Source organism: Astyanax mexicanus, chromosome 8 (genome assembly GCF_023375975.1).
Source record: "Astyanax mexicanus isolate ESR-SI-001 chromosome 8, AstMex3_surface, whole genome shotgun sequence".
NCBI classification, from domain to species: Eukaryota; Metazoa; Chordata; class Actinopteri; order Characiformes; family Acestrorhamphidae; genus Astyanax; species Astyanax mexicanus.
In genome coordinates, this window is record NC_064415.1 from 48,988,729 (window position 1) to 49,003,239 (window position 14,511).

The 14,511-nt window shown below is 36.7% G+C and overlaps 7 protein-coding genes across 11 annotated transcripts in view; 4 read left to right on the plus strand and 3 right to left on the minus strand.

The window, feature by feature from the left end:
- Window positions 1-14,511, plus strand: part of LOC103047357 (gastrula zinc finger protein XlCGF26.1) — a 311,263-nt gene that overhangs the window by 260,925 nt on the left and 35,827 nt on the right. The window lies entirely within an intron of this gene.
- LOC111194226 (zinc finger protein 239-like) overlaps window positions 1-14,511 on the minus strand; it is a 457,259-nt gene that overhangs the window by 255,273 nt on the left and 187,475 nt on the right. The gene's annotated exons all lie outside the window — the stretch shown is intronic.
- Window positions 1-14,511, plus strand: part of LOC111196297 (gastrula zinc finger protein XlCGF7.1) — a 147,382-nt gene that overhangs the window by 128,702 nt on the left and 4,169 nt on the right. The window contains exon 1 of one of the 2 annotated variants that reach the window (XM_049482428.1): window positions 3,492-3,614. The exons of the other annotated variant lie outside the window; for it this stretch is intronic. The gene's annotated coding sequence lies outside the window, so the exon portion shown is untranslated. Of the gene's footprint in view, window positions 1-3,491; window positions 3,615-14,511 lie in introns of those variants that run through there. 2 annotated transcript variants of the gene reach the window in all.
- Window positions 1-14,511, plus strand: part of LOC125803867 (gastrula zinc finger protein XlCGF7.1-like) — a 156,312-nt gene that overhangs the window by 128,667 nt on the left and 13,134 nt on the right. The window contains exon 1 of one of the 2 annotated variants that reach the window (XM_049482434.1): window positions 3,527-3,614. The exons of the other annotated variant lie outside the window; for it this stretch is intronic. The gene's annotated coding sequence lies outside the window, so the exon portion shown is untranslated. Of the gene's footprint in view, window positions 1-3,526; window positions 3,615-14,511 lie in introns of those variants that run through there. 2 annotated transcript variants of the gene reach the window in all.
- The window catches only part of LOC107197279 (gastrula zinc finger protein XlCGF42.1-like), a 200,913-nt gene that overhangs the window by 128,666 nt on the left and 57,736 nt on the right, over window positions 1-14,511 (plus strand). The window contains exon 1 of one of the 2 annotated variants that reach the window (XM_049482425.1): window positions 3,527-3,614. The exons of the other annotated variant lie outside the window; for it this stretch is intronic. The gene's annotated coding sequence lies outside the window, so the exon portion shown is untranslated. Of the gene's footprint in view, window positions 1-3,526; window positions 3,615-14,511 lie in introns of those variants that run through there. 2 annotated transcript variants of the gene reach the window in all.
- Window positions 1-14,511, minus strand: part of LOC125803860 (zinc finger protein 239-like) — a 217,288-nt gene that overhangs the window by 52,924 nt on the left and 149,853 nt on the right. The gene's annotated exons all lie outside the window — the stretch shown is intronic.
- LOC103021480 (zinc finger protein 585A) overlaps window positions 1-14,511 on the minus strand; it is a 258,231-nt gene that overhangs the window by 38,844 nt on the left and 204,876 nt on the right. The window lies entirely within an intron of this gene.

Here is a 14,511-nt window from a genome sequence, read left to right on the forward strand (position 1 = left end):
AGCTTAAACACACTACTGATTCCATCTGATCATATTCACAATGAAGAACATCCTCCTCATCATCCTCATTATCACATCAGGTACTTACTGTCAATATATGATTAATAATATTACAAACTTTTTTTATACCTTTTAAATATTTAAATCCTGTTGATTATCTTTCAGGTGTGTTTGCTGCTGATTGGATTAAACCACATAATCAAGAGATTGATGTTTCTAGAACTGAGGGAGAATCTGTTACACTGAAATGCTCTTTTGAATCAAGCAGTGAATATTTGTATCTCCACTGGTACCGACAGTATCTTAACAGAGCTCTACAGTATTTACTGAAAAGAGGAGCTCGATCACGGAGTGCTGTTGACTCTGCAGACAGTAGATTTGAGTCAAGAACATTTAGATCATCCACTGATCTCACTGTTACAGTAAGACTGGCAGATACTGCTCTCTACTACTGTGCTCTGGAAGTTGAATCACAGTGATGCAAAGTCTCTGAGAAGCTTTACAAAAACTCACACACCTTCTGTTTGCTTTGAACACAAGCAAATTAAAGTAATATCCAAACCACACTGCTTATCTCTTATTACACTCTCTCAGAAATTACTGGATGTGGTAATGCAGGTGGTTATAACGAAAAGCAAATGCAGATGGAGCTAAGTAAATGGTACTGGGTACACCCTTCGTGCCCCCTTTTCCTTCCTGCTGTAGCAGACAGAGCAGCGTATGTTGGCAAAGCAGTTAAAAGCAACAGCTAAGGAGGACAAGCCTTCTCTCGCAGAGCTCCGACTCCCCACCAGGAAGAAGCTCAGGACCCTGCGTAGAGCTGATTAGCACAGGAGTATGGAGAGGATTTAGTGCCAAAATAAAAGGCAAACACATCTGTTGAATTCTGACATGAATTCAGCATTTGATTTTGAAAATGTAAATTGTTGTGTATTGTATTTCAATAAACAGATGAAGTGCAGTGGAATGTAATGTAATAATGGTTTTGCTTTTAAGTTTGGCACATATTCTATATGTTAGTGAGGAAAATCAATGTATGTATTTACATATTTCGACAACAGTGTTTGCTTAAATTTGGCATTAATTCCTTTCCATATACAAGAACAAGGAGGGAGAGATTCCTTCCTAGGTAGCCCCTTTGGTTTCATGCGGCAGTTAGGACAGAAATGAAGCCGGCGCTTTGAGTACTCCCAAGAGGAAGTGGTTATCTTGCTGCACAAACCTCTCAGCGACCCAAACAGAGAAAAAGAGCCCGGACCACAGAAAGCTCTGCTGGACATGCCAGCCCCTTTAATGGAGTTTAACACCTCTGAACCCACTTGAAAGGAAGTGCAGGAGGTTGTAACAGCAGCCAAAGCCAGCTCTACTTCAGGCCCTAGTCGAGTACCTCCTCAGAATCCTCTGGAAGCTGCTGCGAGTGATTTGGCAGAGGGCAACCATTGCAGACCAGTGGAGAGAGGCAGAGGGCTTTTGCATATTAGTATCAATTAAATACTTATATAGAGAACTCAACCAGGCTGGAGCAGTTCTTCACTCCTTAGTGTGGATGGAAAGTTCTAATTCAGTATCCTTGTGGAGATTTCAGAATCATATAGTTGGGTGAGGAATGATCATCTTGTTCAAATTAAAAAGTAAATGGATACAGGTAGAAACTGCAACACAACCCACTTCAGACTTATAAACGGACTTATAAATTGTTCATCTTTTAGCTGGACAATGATCCCCTTCAAAAAGCCAAGGCTACACAGGAATAGATGATTAATTAATATGAAATGGAAGCTTAAACCTCCTGATTAACAAACTAAATAAATAAAAAGATTTAAACCATGAGAAAATATTCAACAGGACTGCATGAAATGGAGATCAAATCTGATGTTCAATAAACATATGAATTAAGTATAATTTAAGAAGAAATGTAAAGTAATAAAAAATGTAAGATGGTGAATGTGTCCAGAACTGCAGTTGCCATTGTGGGAGGTTTTTAGATAATAGTTTCATTGTTTAGAATTGGTGATAATTATTACTCTTTTATTTAAAACAACTGTCCTGATTATGACGATCAAAGTGACATATATACTGACATACATACACCACTGTATACATTCTATACATAAAGGGCCTATTTAAAAATCCTTCCAACGCTGTAGGCCATGTGTATGTTTTTCATTTATCAGTTATGTAAATCAACTTGCATTGTTGATAAAAATGCTAAAAATTGCAAAAAAAAAAAAAAGGTTATTCAAAATAATATCTAGTACACTAGTTTCTAGTGTACAGTCCCGATATGTCACAGTATACATATATTTTTGGAAGCCAGTCTCACAGCGCTGCAGGTCTTTTATTTTGACAGCTAGTTGTCGGCTGTAACGCCATTGGCTCTGCGATGTGATTGGCTCCTTAGCGGAGCTCCAGAAACACAGCAGCAGACTTTTAGAGGTTAAGGTGGATTCAGGGCATTGACAGTATATATTAACTGGACCAAGCCTTCCCGCTGATTTCAACGGAGCCAGGTGAGGCCAATCGTGTCACTTCCTGATCGGCTTCTCGTGGGGCGTTAACTGGGAAAGTGAGAGATTGCGCAGGCGCCAGCATGACGCGAATCTTCCGCGTGCCGTGCAAACAACCGTACTGTTTATAGGAGCTGCGCAGAACTATTTACTCCACAGTGAGAAAAGCTCAATTCCGTCCCAGAATGGGGCTTTTATTGAATGAACTGCAGATAAAAACTAGAATTACTGATATCCAATATTAGTCCACGGATTTACTGAAGAATATTCATAGTGTTCTATATAACAAGCATTAAGAAACTCAGTAATAAGAATAATAAATGTGTAATATAAATTACAGTTATATCTATACATTATAATTCTCATAGTCGATCTTACTTCTATTTACTACTATCTTACTATCTACAATGTATTATAACTGATAGTAGTAGTATTATATTTGCATAATAAGAGGTTACTTTGACCCTGCTCTAATTCAATCAGCTCTGTACTTTTAAATTAAGAGGAGCAACTTCTCCAAACATTACAGCACGGTATTTTGGGTCGCTGTCTTTTTACATCATCGTTAGCATAGTTGTATAAAAATGTTATTTTCTAAAGCTATGAACAGATTATTAATCTTATGGATCAAATTGCAGGAAATCCGTTCTTTGTAGAAAAGAACACGGGCCGTGTCATAATCGAAAACGGCTTGGAAATACATTTATTATTGGTTCAAAGACACCGCGAAATGAATGGAAGTGAATGGATAGCTTTGCACAAATGGTCCTCTCATTCCTCAGCAGCACACTTCCGGTGGCACGTTTTGTAAGGGGAAAGCTGGGGGCCTGATTCAGGGCTGTTTATTGTATTGAATTAGATCAAGTAACAGAGTCATTGTGATGTATTTATTGGACATGTTCTAATAGTTTCAGCGCTTTGGACAGATGTTTGCTGTGGTTTAAAATTAAGACTGTATTCGCTGTAGGTGAATATGGAAGGGTGGTTAGAGTTTCCCCCGGTCTCCAGTAAAGTGGAGCAGCAGAAGATCCAGCTCTGATCAGCAGCTCCACACCTCTGTACTCAGACTGCTCTGCTGGAGGAACACCATCAGCTCACCTGCTGCAGGTATGGAGATGTTCCACTCTTCACCTTCACACTGCTCTACATTTACTCTTAGACACACAGCAACACATTCAGAAGGAGCAGCATTTAACATCACACACAAGCAGCTTCACCCAGGAGCTGGAGGATCATCTTCTCCTAGTTATCTCTGATCAACACTTTCATTCTGCTTTATTTAAGATGGACAGGAGATTTAGGGGCTACTTATAAATCCTGAATGGTGATTTATTGGGGGAATAATGCTCTTGTCTGGTGGGTTAAAGTGTTAAATTGTGCTGCTATTGTTTATAAACTCCTTCATGCTAACAGTAGAGACAGCTCCTTTATGGTCACGTGTTTCTCCACGCCAGTCTGTTTGTGTACATAAAGTGTATCTTTATGATCCATTATAAAACTGAGTGTAAAATAGATCATGTGATAATCAGCATGTAGATGTAGTGAGTGTAGAAACATTCATATGCAATATGCAGATGTTTTACAGTGTGAATTAGTGTGCAGTTATTGGTGGAACATAGCAGTTAATTTGAGAGCTATTATTTCACAAATGTTTGTAGAAGCAGTCGGCATGCCTACACTGTAAAAAATGTCAGTGAAAATTACAGTGAAAAACTGTGAAATGGCAACAGAAATAAACCGTAAAGCAAGAAGAAGCTTATTGTTGTAGAATAAACATTGACTTACCATAGATTAAAAAACTGTCAAAAATGTTATTTTTAATTGTTTTAACATGTGAAATATATGGTGAAAAGCTGAAATGGTGACAGCATTGGACAGTCTAAATATTACAAAGAGCTCATTACTGTATTATTCACAGTGTAAAAACCTTAAATAAAAAACATGCCGTCAATTATATTTTTTACCATTTTAAGATGTGAAATATAGAGTGAAAAAAACGACATGGCAATGGTAATAGATTGTCATATTAAAAACAGCATATTACTGTATAATTACTTTAGGCATAAGACATTCAACAGATCAAAAAAAAAAAAAAAGCAGCAACAGACAATGTATATCTCCCCCACCTACAGCTGCCAGTATTTCAACGTAAAATAAACAGTTGCAAATGTATAAGATATTACAGTTTAATTCTTGTCAACAGTAAATTTCATATTGATAAACCGTTTTGTTTACAGTATATTCTTGTGAAAAATATTACATTATAATATTACATTGTGAAAAGCAGGGTCTGAATGGGATGTAACGCAGCTGTCTATGGGGCGTGGCTATGTTAATTAGATGTTTAGTTCAGAGACGTCACCATGATGTAGTTTCATAGCGGTTTTATCCACCTGCCTGGGTTTTACATTATGTGTATATAAGTGATTTCACTCTCCGAGCACGTCTCTGTGCTGTAAGTGAGCAGTAGTCCAGTTAATGAAACGCTTTTGAAAAAGATAATGCTGTTTAAAACTGTATGTTGTTTACAGCGTGACTCCAAGTTATTGGACAACCACAAAAATGTACCATAAAATTGGACAATACATGCTGTGGAATGGATCATTTTTCACTTAAAAAGCAACAGGGTTACATTGTGAATTATACAGCTAGACCATGAGCCTATATACAATTTCACCGTTATTTTAACAGTAACTCCTCTTTATTAGTACATTTTCAAACTGTTGTTTTTACAAGTGTTAATATACCTTACCGTGAAGCCATATACAAGATCCCTGTATTTTTACGGTGAAAAAATGGCAACCACAGCTGCCAGTTTTTCACCGTAAATTTGACAAGATTTTTTTTTACAGTGTAGAACATGCAAATTTAACATTTAATTTGTGTAAACTTGACAGATTATTATTGTAATTTAGCAGTGATTTCAATCACTGTAAATTAATTTACATTTTTTTTCAGTAGAGTTATTTACTTATCGTCTGTAATTTTAACAGGAAAACTCTGGTAACCACAGCTGCCAGCGTTTTCCTGTAAAAACTACAGTTTTTTTTTACAGTGTAGGTGCTTGGTTTTAAATATCTGAGGCCATGGAAGTGATTAACATTGGAACGAAATGATTTGGGTTGGTGAGCGAATACTTATAACCTCTGGCTAAAACTATTATTCTATTACATCAAATTTAATGTTATATAGAATGTACTATCATATTATATTATATAAAAGTCTACATCGTAAGGCAGGGAGACCTCACTCAACACAGCTCCATTTCTCTGCCGAATGCCACAAAAAAAGTCCTCCGTGATTAAAAAGCTCATGGATGTCAATAAAGATATTACTCAACAATTAATGATTATTTATATTTCTTAAATGTCAATATAATAAAATACGTGTAGTGTGTATGTATTTATAATATTATTGGCTATGAATAAACAACTGCCTTTATTATTTAGATCTTTACTATTTTATAATTTGAAAAATTCACAGCATGGCAAAAGTTTAAACGTTTTAAATAAATAAAATGTGGTTGCAATGTGCACAACATGCTTTTAGACTCTTAGAAAATGCATTTTTAAATAAATAAACATTTAATAAACTAAATAGATTAATTAATTAACCTTTAGGGTTATTTGCAAGCACAAAACGTCGTGAAAAACACCATAATGCGTAACACCAAGCACCATACTACTTGGAGGTAGGCTCCGCCTATTCGGAGGTATGTTCCTCCCCTTTGGAGGTGCTCCAAGCTGCAGCTATACCCTTCTCATAAAAAGACTGTCTGCTTGTATGTCACAAAGTATTGGCAGTTATTCAACAATATATCAAGCGTTCTCACCCTTTCTGCATTAATTATTTTGAGTTCTTCTTGTTTTTGTCCATACTTCTAGTATACACACGTGGATAAAATGTTGTTAACAAAATGTTGTCACTTTTGAAGGGGAATGTAAACACACGTGGGCAAAATTGTTGCTTCCCCCTCGGTTAATGAAAGAAAAAAACACAATGGTCACAGAAATAACTTGAATCTGACTCAAGTAATAATAATAAAAAAAAATCTATGAAAATGAAGTTGCAGAGTCTCTGAATGTGGATCAAAATTTGTAACAAGGTTTATTGAGAAGACAATGTGTAGTACAGAAATCTCCTAACTGTAACAGTGCCCCAGTGTCTCTTATACCCCCTTTGCTTCCTTACTACCTAATATTGTTATATTACCGGTGTGACACGTTGACTTCTTCTGACAGGTGGTCAGAGCTATATGACATAATTTCTTCTTCAGCATATCAGGCCAGTTCTCAAGACTGTGGTTTTCTGCACTCTGAGGGAGAAATGACCCTGCGCTACAGATAACAGATGGAACAGTGACGCGCATTCCTCGGCAACCACACACTGCTACTCAGATAGGCAGACTGAGAGATGGAAAACAGTATAGTCACTGAGCACGTATTCCATCACACGTATTATTCGTCTTTTTGATTTGTCATCAGTTTTCCTTCTGCGGCCACGTCCAGGGAGGTTAGGTCTTTGTCCCATGGATCTTAAATTTCTGAATACTGTAGTCACAGGAACGTCACGCTGCTTGGATATGGTCTTGTAATTTTTACCTTTAACATACTTGTTTATATATTTTTTTCTAATCTCCTGAAACAACTCTTTCCTTCGCTTCCTCGCTTCTTCCATGTTGAGTGTGGTACACACCATGTCACCAAACAGCACATTAACGACCTGTAGCCCTATATAATGGATCCACTGACTTACTACAAGACACATGTGATGCTAATTAATGGACACACCTTGATTTAACATGTCCTTTTGGTCACATTATTTTCAGGGGTACCAACATTTTTGTCCTGGTCTGTTTAATGAGTTAACTTTTTAAAATAGTTCCATTGATCCACGGTTCAGAATTTTTATTTATTATTACTTTTGTGATTCTAGTTATTTCTGTGACCATTGTGGGTTTTTTATTCATTAACAGAGGGGTACCAACAATTTTGCCCACGTGTGTTTACATTCCCCTCCAAAAGTATTGGAACAGTGAGATTAATTCATTTATTTCTGCTGGAGACTGAAAACATTTGGGTTTGACACTAAATACAGCAGTATCTCTGATTACAGTGTCATAATGTTAGAGCCTATAGTAATAACCTTATAAGTGGTTGTTCCAACTTAAGCAGTGACTGTAAAAAAAAAATCTACTTCTCTACTATCTTTTTTTTATTTATTGCCTTTTTGGCACAAAGCATTGCAAATCATCAAATAAGATTGTAACACCAAAAATGACTTGAGTACCCTGAGCTCCTTCTTGCGAAGAATCTTCAGCTAGGTTAACAAAAACTCGTTCCTCTTAAACAGGTAGCAGCTCAGACTGCTTTGCCATGTAATGGTTAAGGTCTATTACTATATAACTTTCAGCTGAGGCTGAATAACTGAAAGTTGAGAGTATTAGAGTAAGCATACAGATTAAGCGGATGTACCCATTATGCACACTAACCATTTTTTAATTAAAATTATTTAAAATAAAAATATTGTTTTATCCTATTTGTTTTCTTAATCATATCATATCATAGACCGATTAGTTAACTGCATGTTAAGGCATGACTATGAAGGTGATCACATAGGCTGGTGGTATAGTTTGTGTTATGTATAGTTCATTTTGGATTGTACAATATTACAATATTTTCTAATGTCAAACAGAAAAGTATGTCCAATACAGGAATGTCTCAATTCTAACAAGTATTTTAATTTATACACTTGGTTCTTGGTTAAGGGTCTTTTACCACTAAACACTGTACAATTAAGCACTGCAATGTTGGCATTAGACACTGGTGATTCTGTGCCTCAGTCTCAGACCTTGGTTTCCAGCTGAAATGCAGAATTTACTTTCACCTGAAAAACGCATTTTGGGCCACTTAGCACCAGTCCAGTTTATTTTCTCCTTCCTTAATTCAGTTCAGACACAGAATACTGATATTAAGAGTGCAACAGTTGTAGCCCCTCTACTGGAGACATCTGTGAGTGGGGTTCTTAATGGGTTTTGCACCATATGAATTGTGGTTCCATTAGTGAAATGATGGTGCTTTACACCCAATAAATTTGTTGCTGACTGTAATTAAATCCTCACAGTTGTGCTACAAAAGACTCTGCTTTTGTCTTCTGACATAAATCATAGATCAGATATTGTACTTATTTTTCATAAAATATTTAGTTTATCAAACATTCCTTAGTATATCTTGTTCTAGGGGTGTACCTGTTCATGTATTCTTTACAACGCATCACATGGCACAGGGATAAAGGTTCAGTTCACACAGAGAATACATGGTACAGACAGTCTAAAGGAACATTCGAAAACCAATAAACATATTGTGGATCCAAAGTTCACAGGCGAGTTCCACCAGTAAACTTCAGTTGTACATTGTTGCTATTAGGAACTTCCTAAACCTGTCATGCTAATTTAAGTTTAGATCAAGCTAAGTGTGTTGTATGGGCTCAGTTTAGCAAGTTTAAATCCATTTTGGAATAAGGCTTTGGGAAAAAAATATGTGGAAAAAGTAAAGTGCTCTAAATACTTTTTTTCTATTTCTTCCAGAAATGAATGCTGTCCTGTTCCAAGTCTTTTCTTGAACCCAGTATCTACTTTCCTACCTGGTTGAAGTTTAGCTTCACATATATCAGAAGATTTTATAAATATGTTAAACTGCTGAAAGAAGGGGAGAACATGGCATCCAGAGACATCTTAAAAACTCAGCAAACACCCTCTCTTACACCTCTGAGACAAATGCAGAAAAGTACAGACAAGAAAAAATCGCACCTCTGTTCAGACTGTGGGAAGAGTTTTAGTAAACAATGTCATCTCCATGAACACCAGCGCATTCACACTGGAGAGAGACCATTTCAGTGCTCAGACTGCGGGAAGAGTTTTAATGATATGAGTACTTTCCAGAGACACCAGCGCAGTCACACAGGAGAGAAACCATATTACTGCTCAGAGTGTGAGAAGAGCTTTAAGCAACTGAATAGTTTCCAGAGACATCAGCGCAGTCACACTGGAGAGAAACCGTATCACTGCTCAGACTGTGGGAAGAGTTTTAATGATCAAAGAAATCTCCAGCGTCACCAGCGCATTCACACGAAAGAAACCAGACTGTGCTCAGAGTGTGGAAAGAGCTTCACATCCTCACACACATTAAAGAGACACAGGTGCATTAAGAAAAATTTGCAGTGATAAAAACATTCAATCACGTTTTCCCCCAAAATACTGTAATTCTACCTCCATTATTTAAATGCAACAGCTAGTGTAACCTCTGCTTGTATTGTCACATTTGTGTATCACTACAGAATTCGTTTTTTTTTTTTTTTATGTTATTCAGCTCTATTCAGAAAGGTATGGTTATAATAAAAGGGTTGGATTACACCTTGCCGGGGTGGGCCCAATGAATGTATAGGTGGGACCAGCCTGGGACCTACTGTGTGAGCTCTGTGGAGGCAGCCCTCAGGGGCGGGTTTATTTAAATGAGTAGGCTGTCTGTCCACAGTCTTTCTCCCTCCTCTGGTCTCTACTGCGCAAACTCGGGTTTCCGGATTGCCAACCTGGCGGAAGATTTCGGCTTTCTTTTTCATTGAATGAAAGGGAACATCGACACGGCGTCCATCTTTTTTACAGTCTCTGGTTGAGACAGAAGACCTATACTGTTATACAGGCTGTACACTGTGACTATTCTAAGTCATATTCAAGTTTAATTTATATAATGTTGTCTCAAGAAAAGATATAATAATGAAATGTGAGGGGTGTAATCACTTTTGTTGGACATTGTGTTATTTTATGTTCATTATGTTAATTGCTGGATTTGTTGGTGCAGAATTATTCACCCTTTTGGTGTTCGTGTGGAGAGTGAATAAGGGTCCTGACAGTTCGGTGCCAATTTAAGAGAGAGCTACTGCTTGTCTCAGGGATATTTCTGTTTCTCACTTTTGAAATAAAATTGCAAATGGAACAATGGTTTGGCCTGGTTACTCAACTAGCTGGATACCTGCGCAACAAGAGCAAAAGTGAGCCAAACTGGTCTAGTAATTCTTTCAGTCTAACAAAACCAAATGTAACATACATTATATTGCCAAAAGTATCCACTAGTGTGCTCTATGCTTGGTGATCTATGGCTTGGATGCAACTGTTTGGTCATGAAAATCCATTCTTTAAAGCGACATGGGAATTGGTTTATGTAGTATGTAATCCTCTTCTGATTTGATTCCAGCATTGCTATAGTGTGATCATGCACTGGAGATCTTAGGCTCTCTGGATATGGTACTGCTGGCTCTTTGGTTTACTCACACATACGTTCTGTACCTTCAGGTGAAGCGGTTTGCAGAGCGAAGTTAAGTTCAGGTCATGTGATTTATTAAGTTCATTGAGTTCAGCTCTTGTGAAAAAACTCAGTAATAAATATAAGTTCCCTCATGTCGATGAGGAAATAAAGTAATGTTCAGCTCTGGTGGCCCTCTAACAAAAAGTAAAAAAACAGTTAAGATCTCCATGCAGCCAGAGAAATAGGGGAGAGAGAAAATATCTCCACAGTTTCTTCATGCAACTGAATGAATTGTAAAAATCCGAAACATTCAGTTAAGTCGTCTGCTGGGAATCAGTTTTAGATACATTTAATTTCAGATAGAATTTTCAGAGTTAGTGAAGTTAACTAACTAACACACTCACACAAAATCATCCAGCAGAAAGTTTGCATGTCCAGTTTCTTTATACTGTCATGCACTCAAACAAGCAGCAGTTCTAAATGTGTCATTTATTTACTACACAGACTTTACAGATATTTTGCCAGATTCCACTGCTACTAATGTTCCATTGTCACATAAATAACACAAACACAAAGCACTGTAGTAGTGTTACTGAAATAATAAAAATGTTTTTTACCACAACAGTTTACTTTCCTACCCTAAAGAGTAAGGGTGTGACGAGATCTCGTGGCACGAGATCTCGCGAGATTAACGTGACGATATTTCTCCTCAAGCTTAAACCTCTCTCGCGGGGGAAAAACAGTAGGTGAGCTCCGCGGTACAGGTAAAAAGCTCCGCATTTCAGTTAAAAAGCTCCACGGTACAGTTAAAAAGAGTGACAGTGCACTTACTGTCCCAAAGATACACAGCCCTAGTAAATACTGTACACGTGACTGTTTCATAGGCAGTTGTACTAATCCCTTAGCTCTGTACTGTATGTTCTGTCTCTGTTTGCACTTCAAGCATAGTCTTAATATGACTGGTTATGGTTATGCATAGTTAAATTAAAAGAAATTTAGGAGAAAAAAACACAAACCATAGTCTTAATATGACTGGTTGTTTGCACTATATAAGACCTAGAAAAGTTTTATTTTTATATATCTTATTTTTATTTCTATTTCTTATTGAATCAATGTGTAAGAGAAACCAGTCTGTTAAGTTTGTATTATATGATTTTGTCAAATAAAACTCTAGTTTTCAAGCCATTTTTCATTTTTGACGTTTTCTTTAAAATTTTATTTTAAAATCTCGTCTCGTGATATTAGTGTCTTGTCACACCCTTACTAAAGAGCTCTCGTTCTGTCTCTTTCACCCTCATTCATTACAACAATCATGGCACACAATACTAGTTCTTCTCCCATGACATTTGGCATGTATATTGACCTATACAGTGGAATAAAAAGTTTCCACTGCTTTATGTGTTTGTCTGCTTAATGATATATTTAACTGAAATTGCTGATCCGAACATCCAATGATTTATAAAGAAATATTATATTTTTTATGATATTTCTTTGTAAATCATGGGTGTTCGGATCAGCAATTTCAGTTAAATATATCATAAAGCAGACAAACACAGTGATATTTGAGAAATGAAATAAAGTTTATGATTTTAAGAAAGTGTCTAGTAATTTTTTTAAATAGGCAAGTGCACACCCTTGTTTTCTTGATTTGAATACCTTTAGCACTAATTACTGGAACACAAAATGTGTTTGGTAAGCTCATTAACTCTTAATTTACATACACAGGTGAATCCAATTACGAAAAAGGGTTAAGGTGCCAATTGCAAGTTTTTCTCTCTTTTGCATTCTCTCTAAAGAGTGGCAACCTGGCAGCCTCGAAACAAAGATTGTTCAACATCATGGTTTAGGGGAAGGATACTAAAAGCTGTCAGTTTCCACTGTGAGGAGCACAGAGAGGAAATGAAAGACCACAGGTACAGTTCTAGTTAAGGCCAATAAAAAAGTGGCCGGATTAGGGAGAGGGGCCCATGAAAATCCTGTAATTTTTTTTTACTCATGTTCCTTGTGCACTGGCATGGATAGGGGCCCAATTATATTGAGAGTGTACAGGGCCCAGAATTTGCTGCTACCCCCCTGACAGGGATACCATGGTCCTTAAACCAGGTACTGGTGGTTTTGGCCAAGTTTAGTTGGACAATTAAATCTGCATCTTCATGAAGTTGGTCAGTAGCAGGAAGGATAAAGTGCTGTTAAATTTCCTGGTAGATGGCTGCGTTGACCTTGGACCTCAGAAATTAACACCAGCAGAACTAAACTGAAAACACGAAACCTCCTAAATAACTCCAACAACAGAGAAAATGTGACTGCTGAATATACTGGGGGGCCAAAAACAATTACAATAACACTAGTAAACAGAGGATCTGAAAAAATTATGACAGTGAACACTAGACAAACAGCAGATCTGACAATATTGTGCTGACAGTTTTTTGCCTGACAAGTCCCCACCAAAAAAAGGTCACACACTCTAATATTTTGTTGGACCTCCTTTAGCATTGATTGTGGCAAGCATTCTCTGTGGCATTCTTTTGATAAGCTTCTGCAATGTCCAGCCCAATGAAACCTGGCATTATCATATGTCTGTGCCATCAGGGAAGAAAAAATCCATTGATGGAATAACTTGCTCATTCAGTATATTCAGGTAGTTAGCTGAACTCATTATTTCAGCACATACTATTGCTGAACCAAGCCCTGACCAACTGCAGCAACCCCAGATCATTTGCTTTGTTAAATCCCGGTGGCCATTTTTTTTTGTCAAGCAGTGTATTTGAGCAGCCTAGAATAAAAATGACATCTTGCATGTGTGACTATAGCGGTGTCTCAATTCAGGGGCTGCATCCTTTTGAAGAACGCGGTCTACGAAGGTGTGTCCTTCGAAGGATGGGTAGGCTGTGATGGCAGTACTGAAATGGGACAGTCTACCCTACGGAGTATTTCCTGTTTGAGATTCTACCCGCCACAACCAAAGTCAGAGCTGAGAAATGAGCCAGAGATTTTGATTCTCGTTTTGCTTCAGACCACAAAATACCAAATTAATTAAGTCCAGGTATACAAACTATTAACCTAAAACAACATAAACATGATACTACATATATTAATTAATAATATATATAAATAATATATTTAAATAATATATATATTAAATATAAATTAATAATATAAACTAAATAATATATATGATATAATATATAAATATTATTTATAATATCTATAAGTATTTATATATCTATAAACTACATAATACTACATTTACTAAATAACACAGCCAACTCCTCTGCTAATTCCGCCCTTTTCGTGCTGAAATAAGCCGGCAGGCAATGAATCTTTGGATACTGTAGGCTGTGAAGGATACACCCGGTGCATCCTCCGTTTCCGAGGAAAAGTAGGCTGCATTTTTTTTTTTTTTTTTTAAACTTCAAATGTACAACACTGCAAGGCATTACCATTATAAAGTCATGAAACAGTAATGTGCCCTAAGACACCTATTACAGCAATAGAACATTGACTTATAAATCATAAACTGTAGAAACAATCTTCCAGAGCAAACATTCAATATCAAACTGTCTTTAAAATAAAATAATATATATTTTTTTAAATAAAATAACAAAAAAAAATATATATATATAGGACAACAAATATATAATAATAATAAAATATATACAAATTAGGTTACTTCACTAGTGGGGTTATTTGTCAGTAGTTTGTGT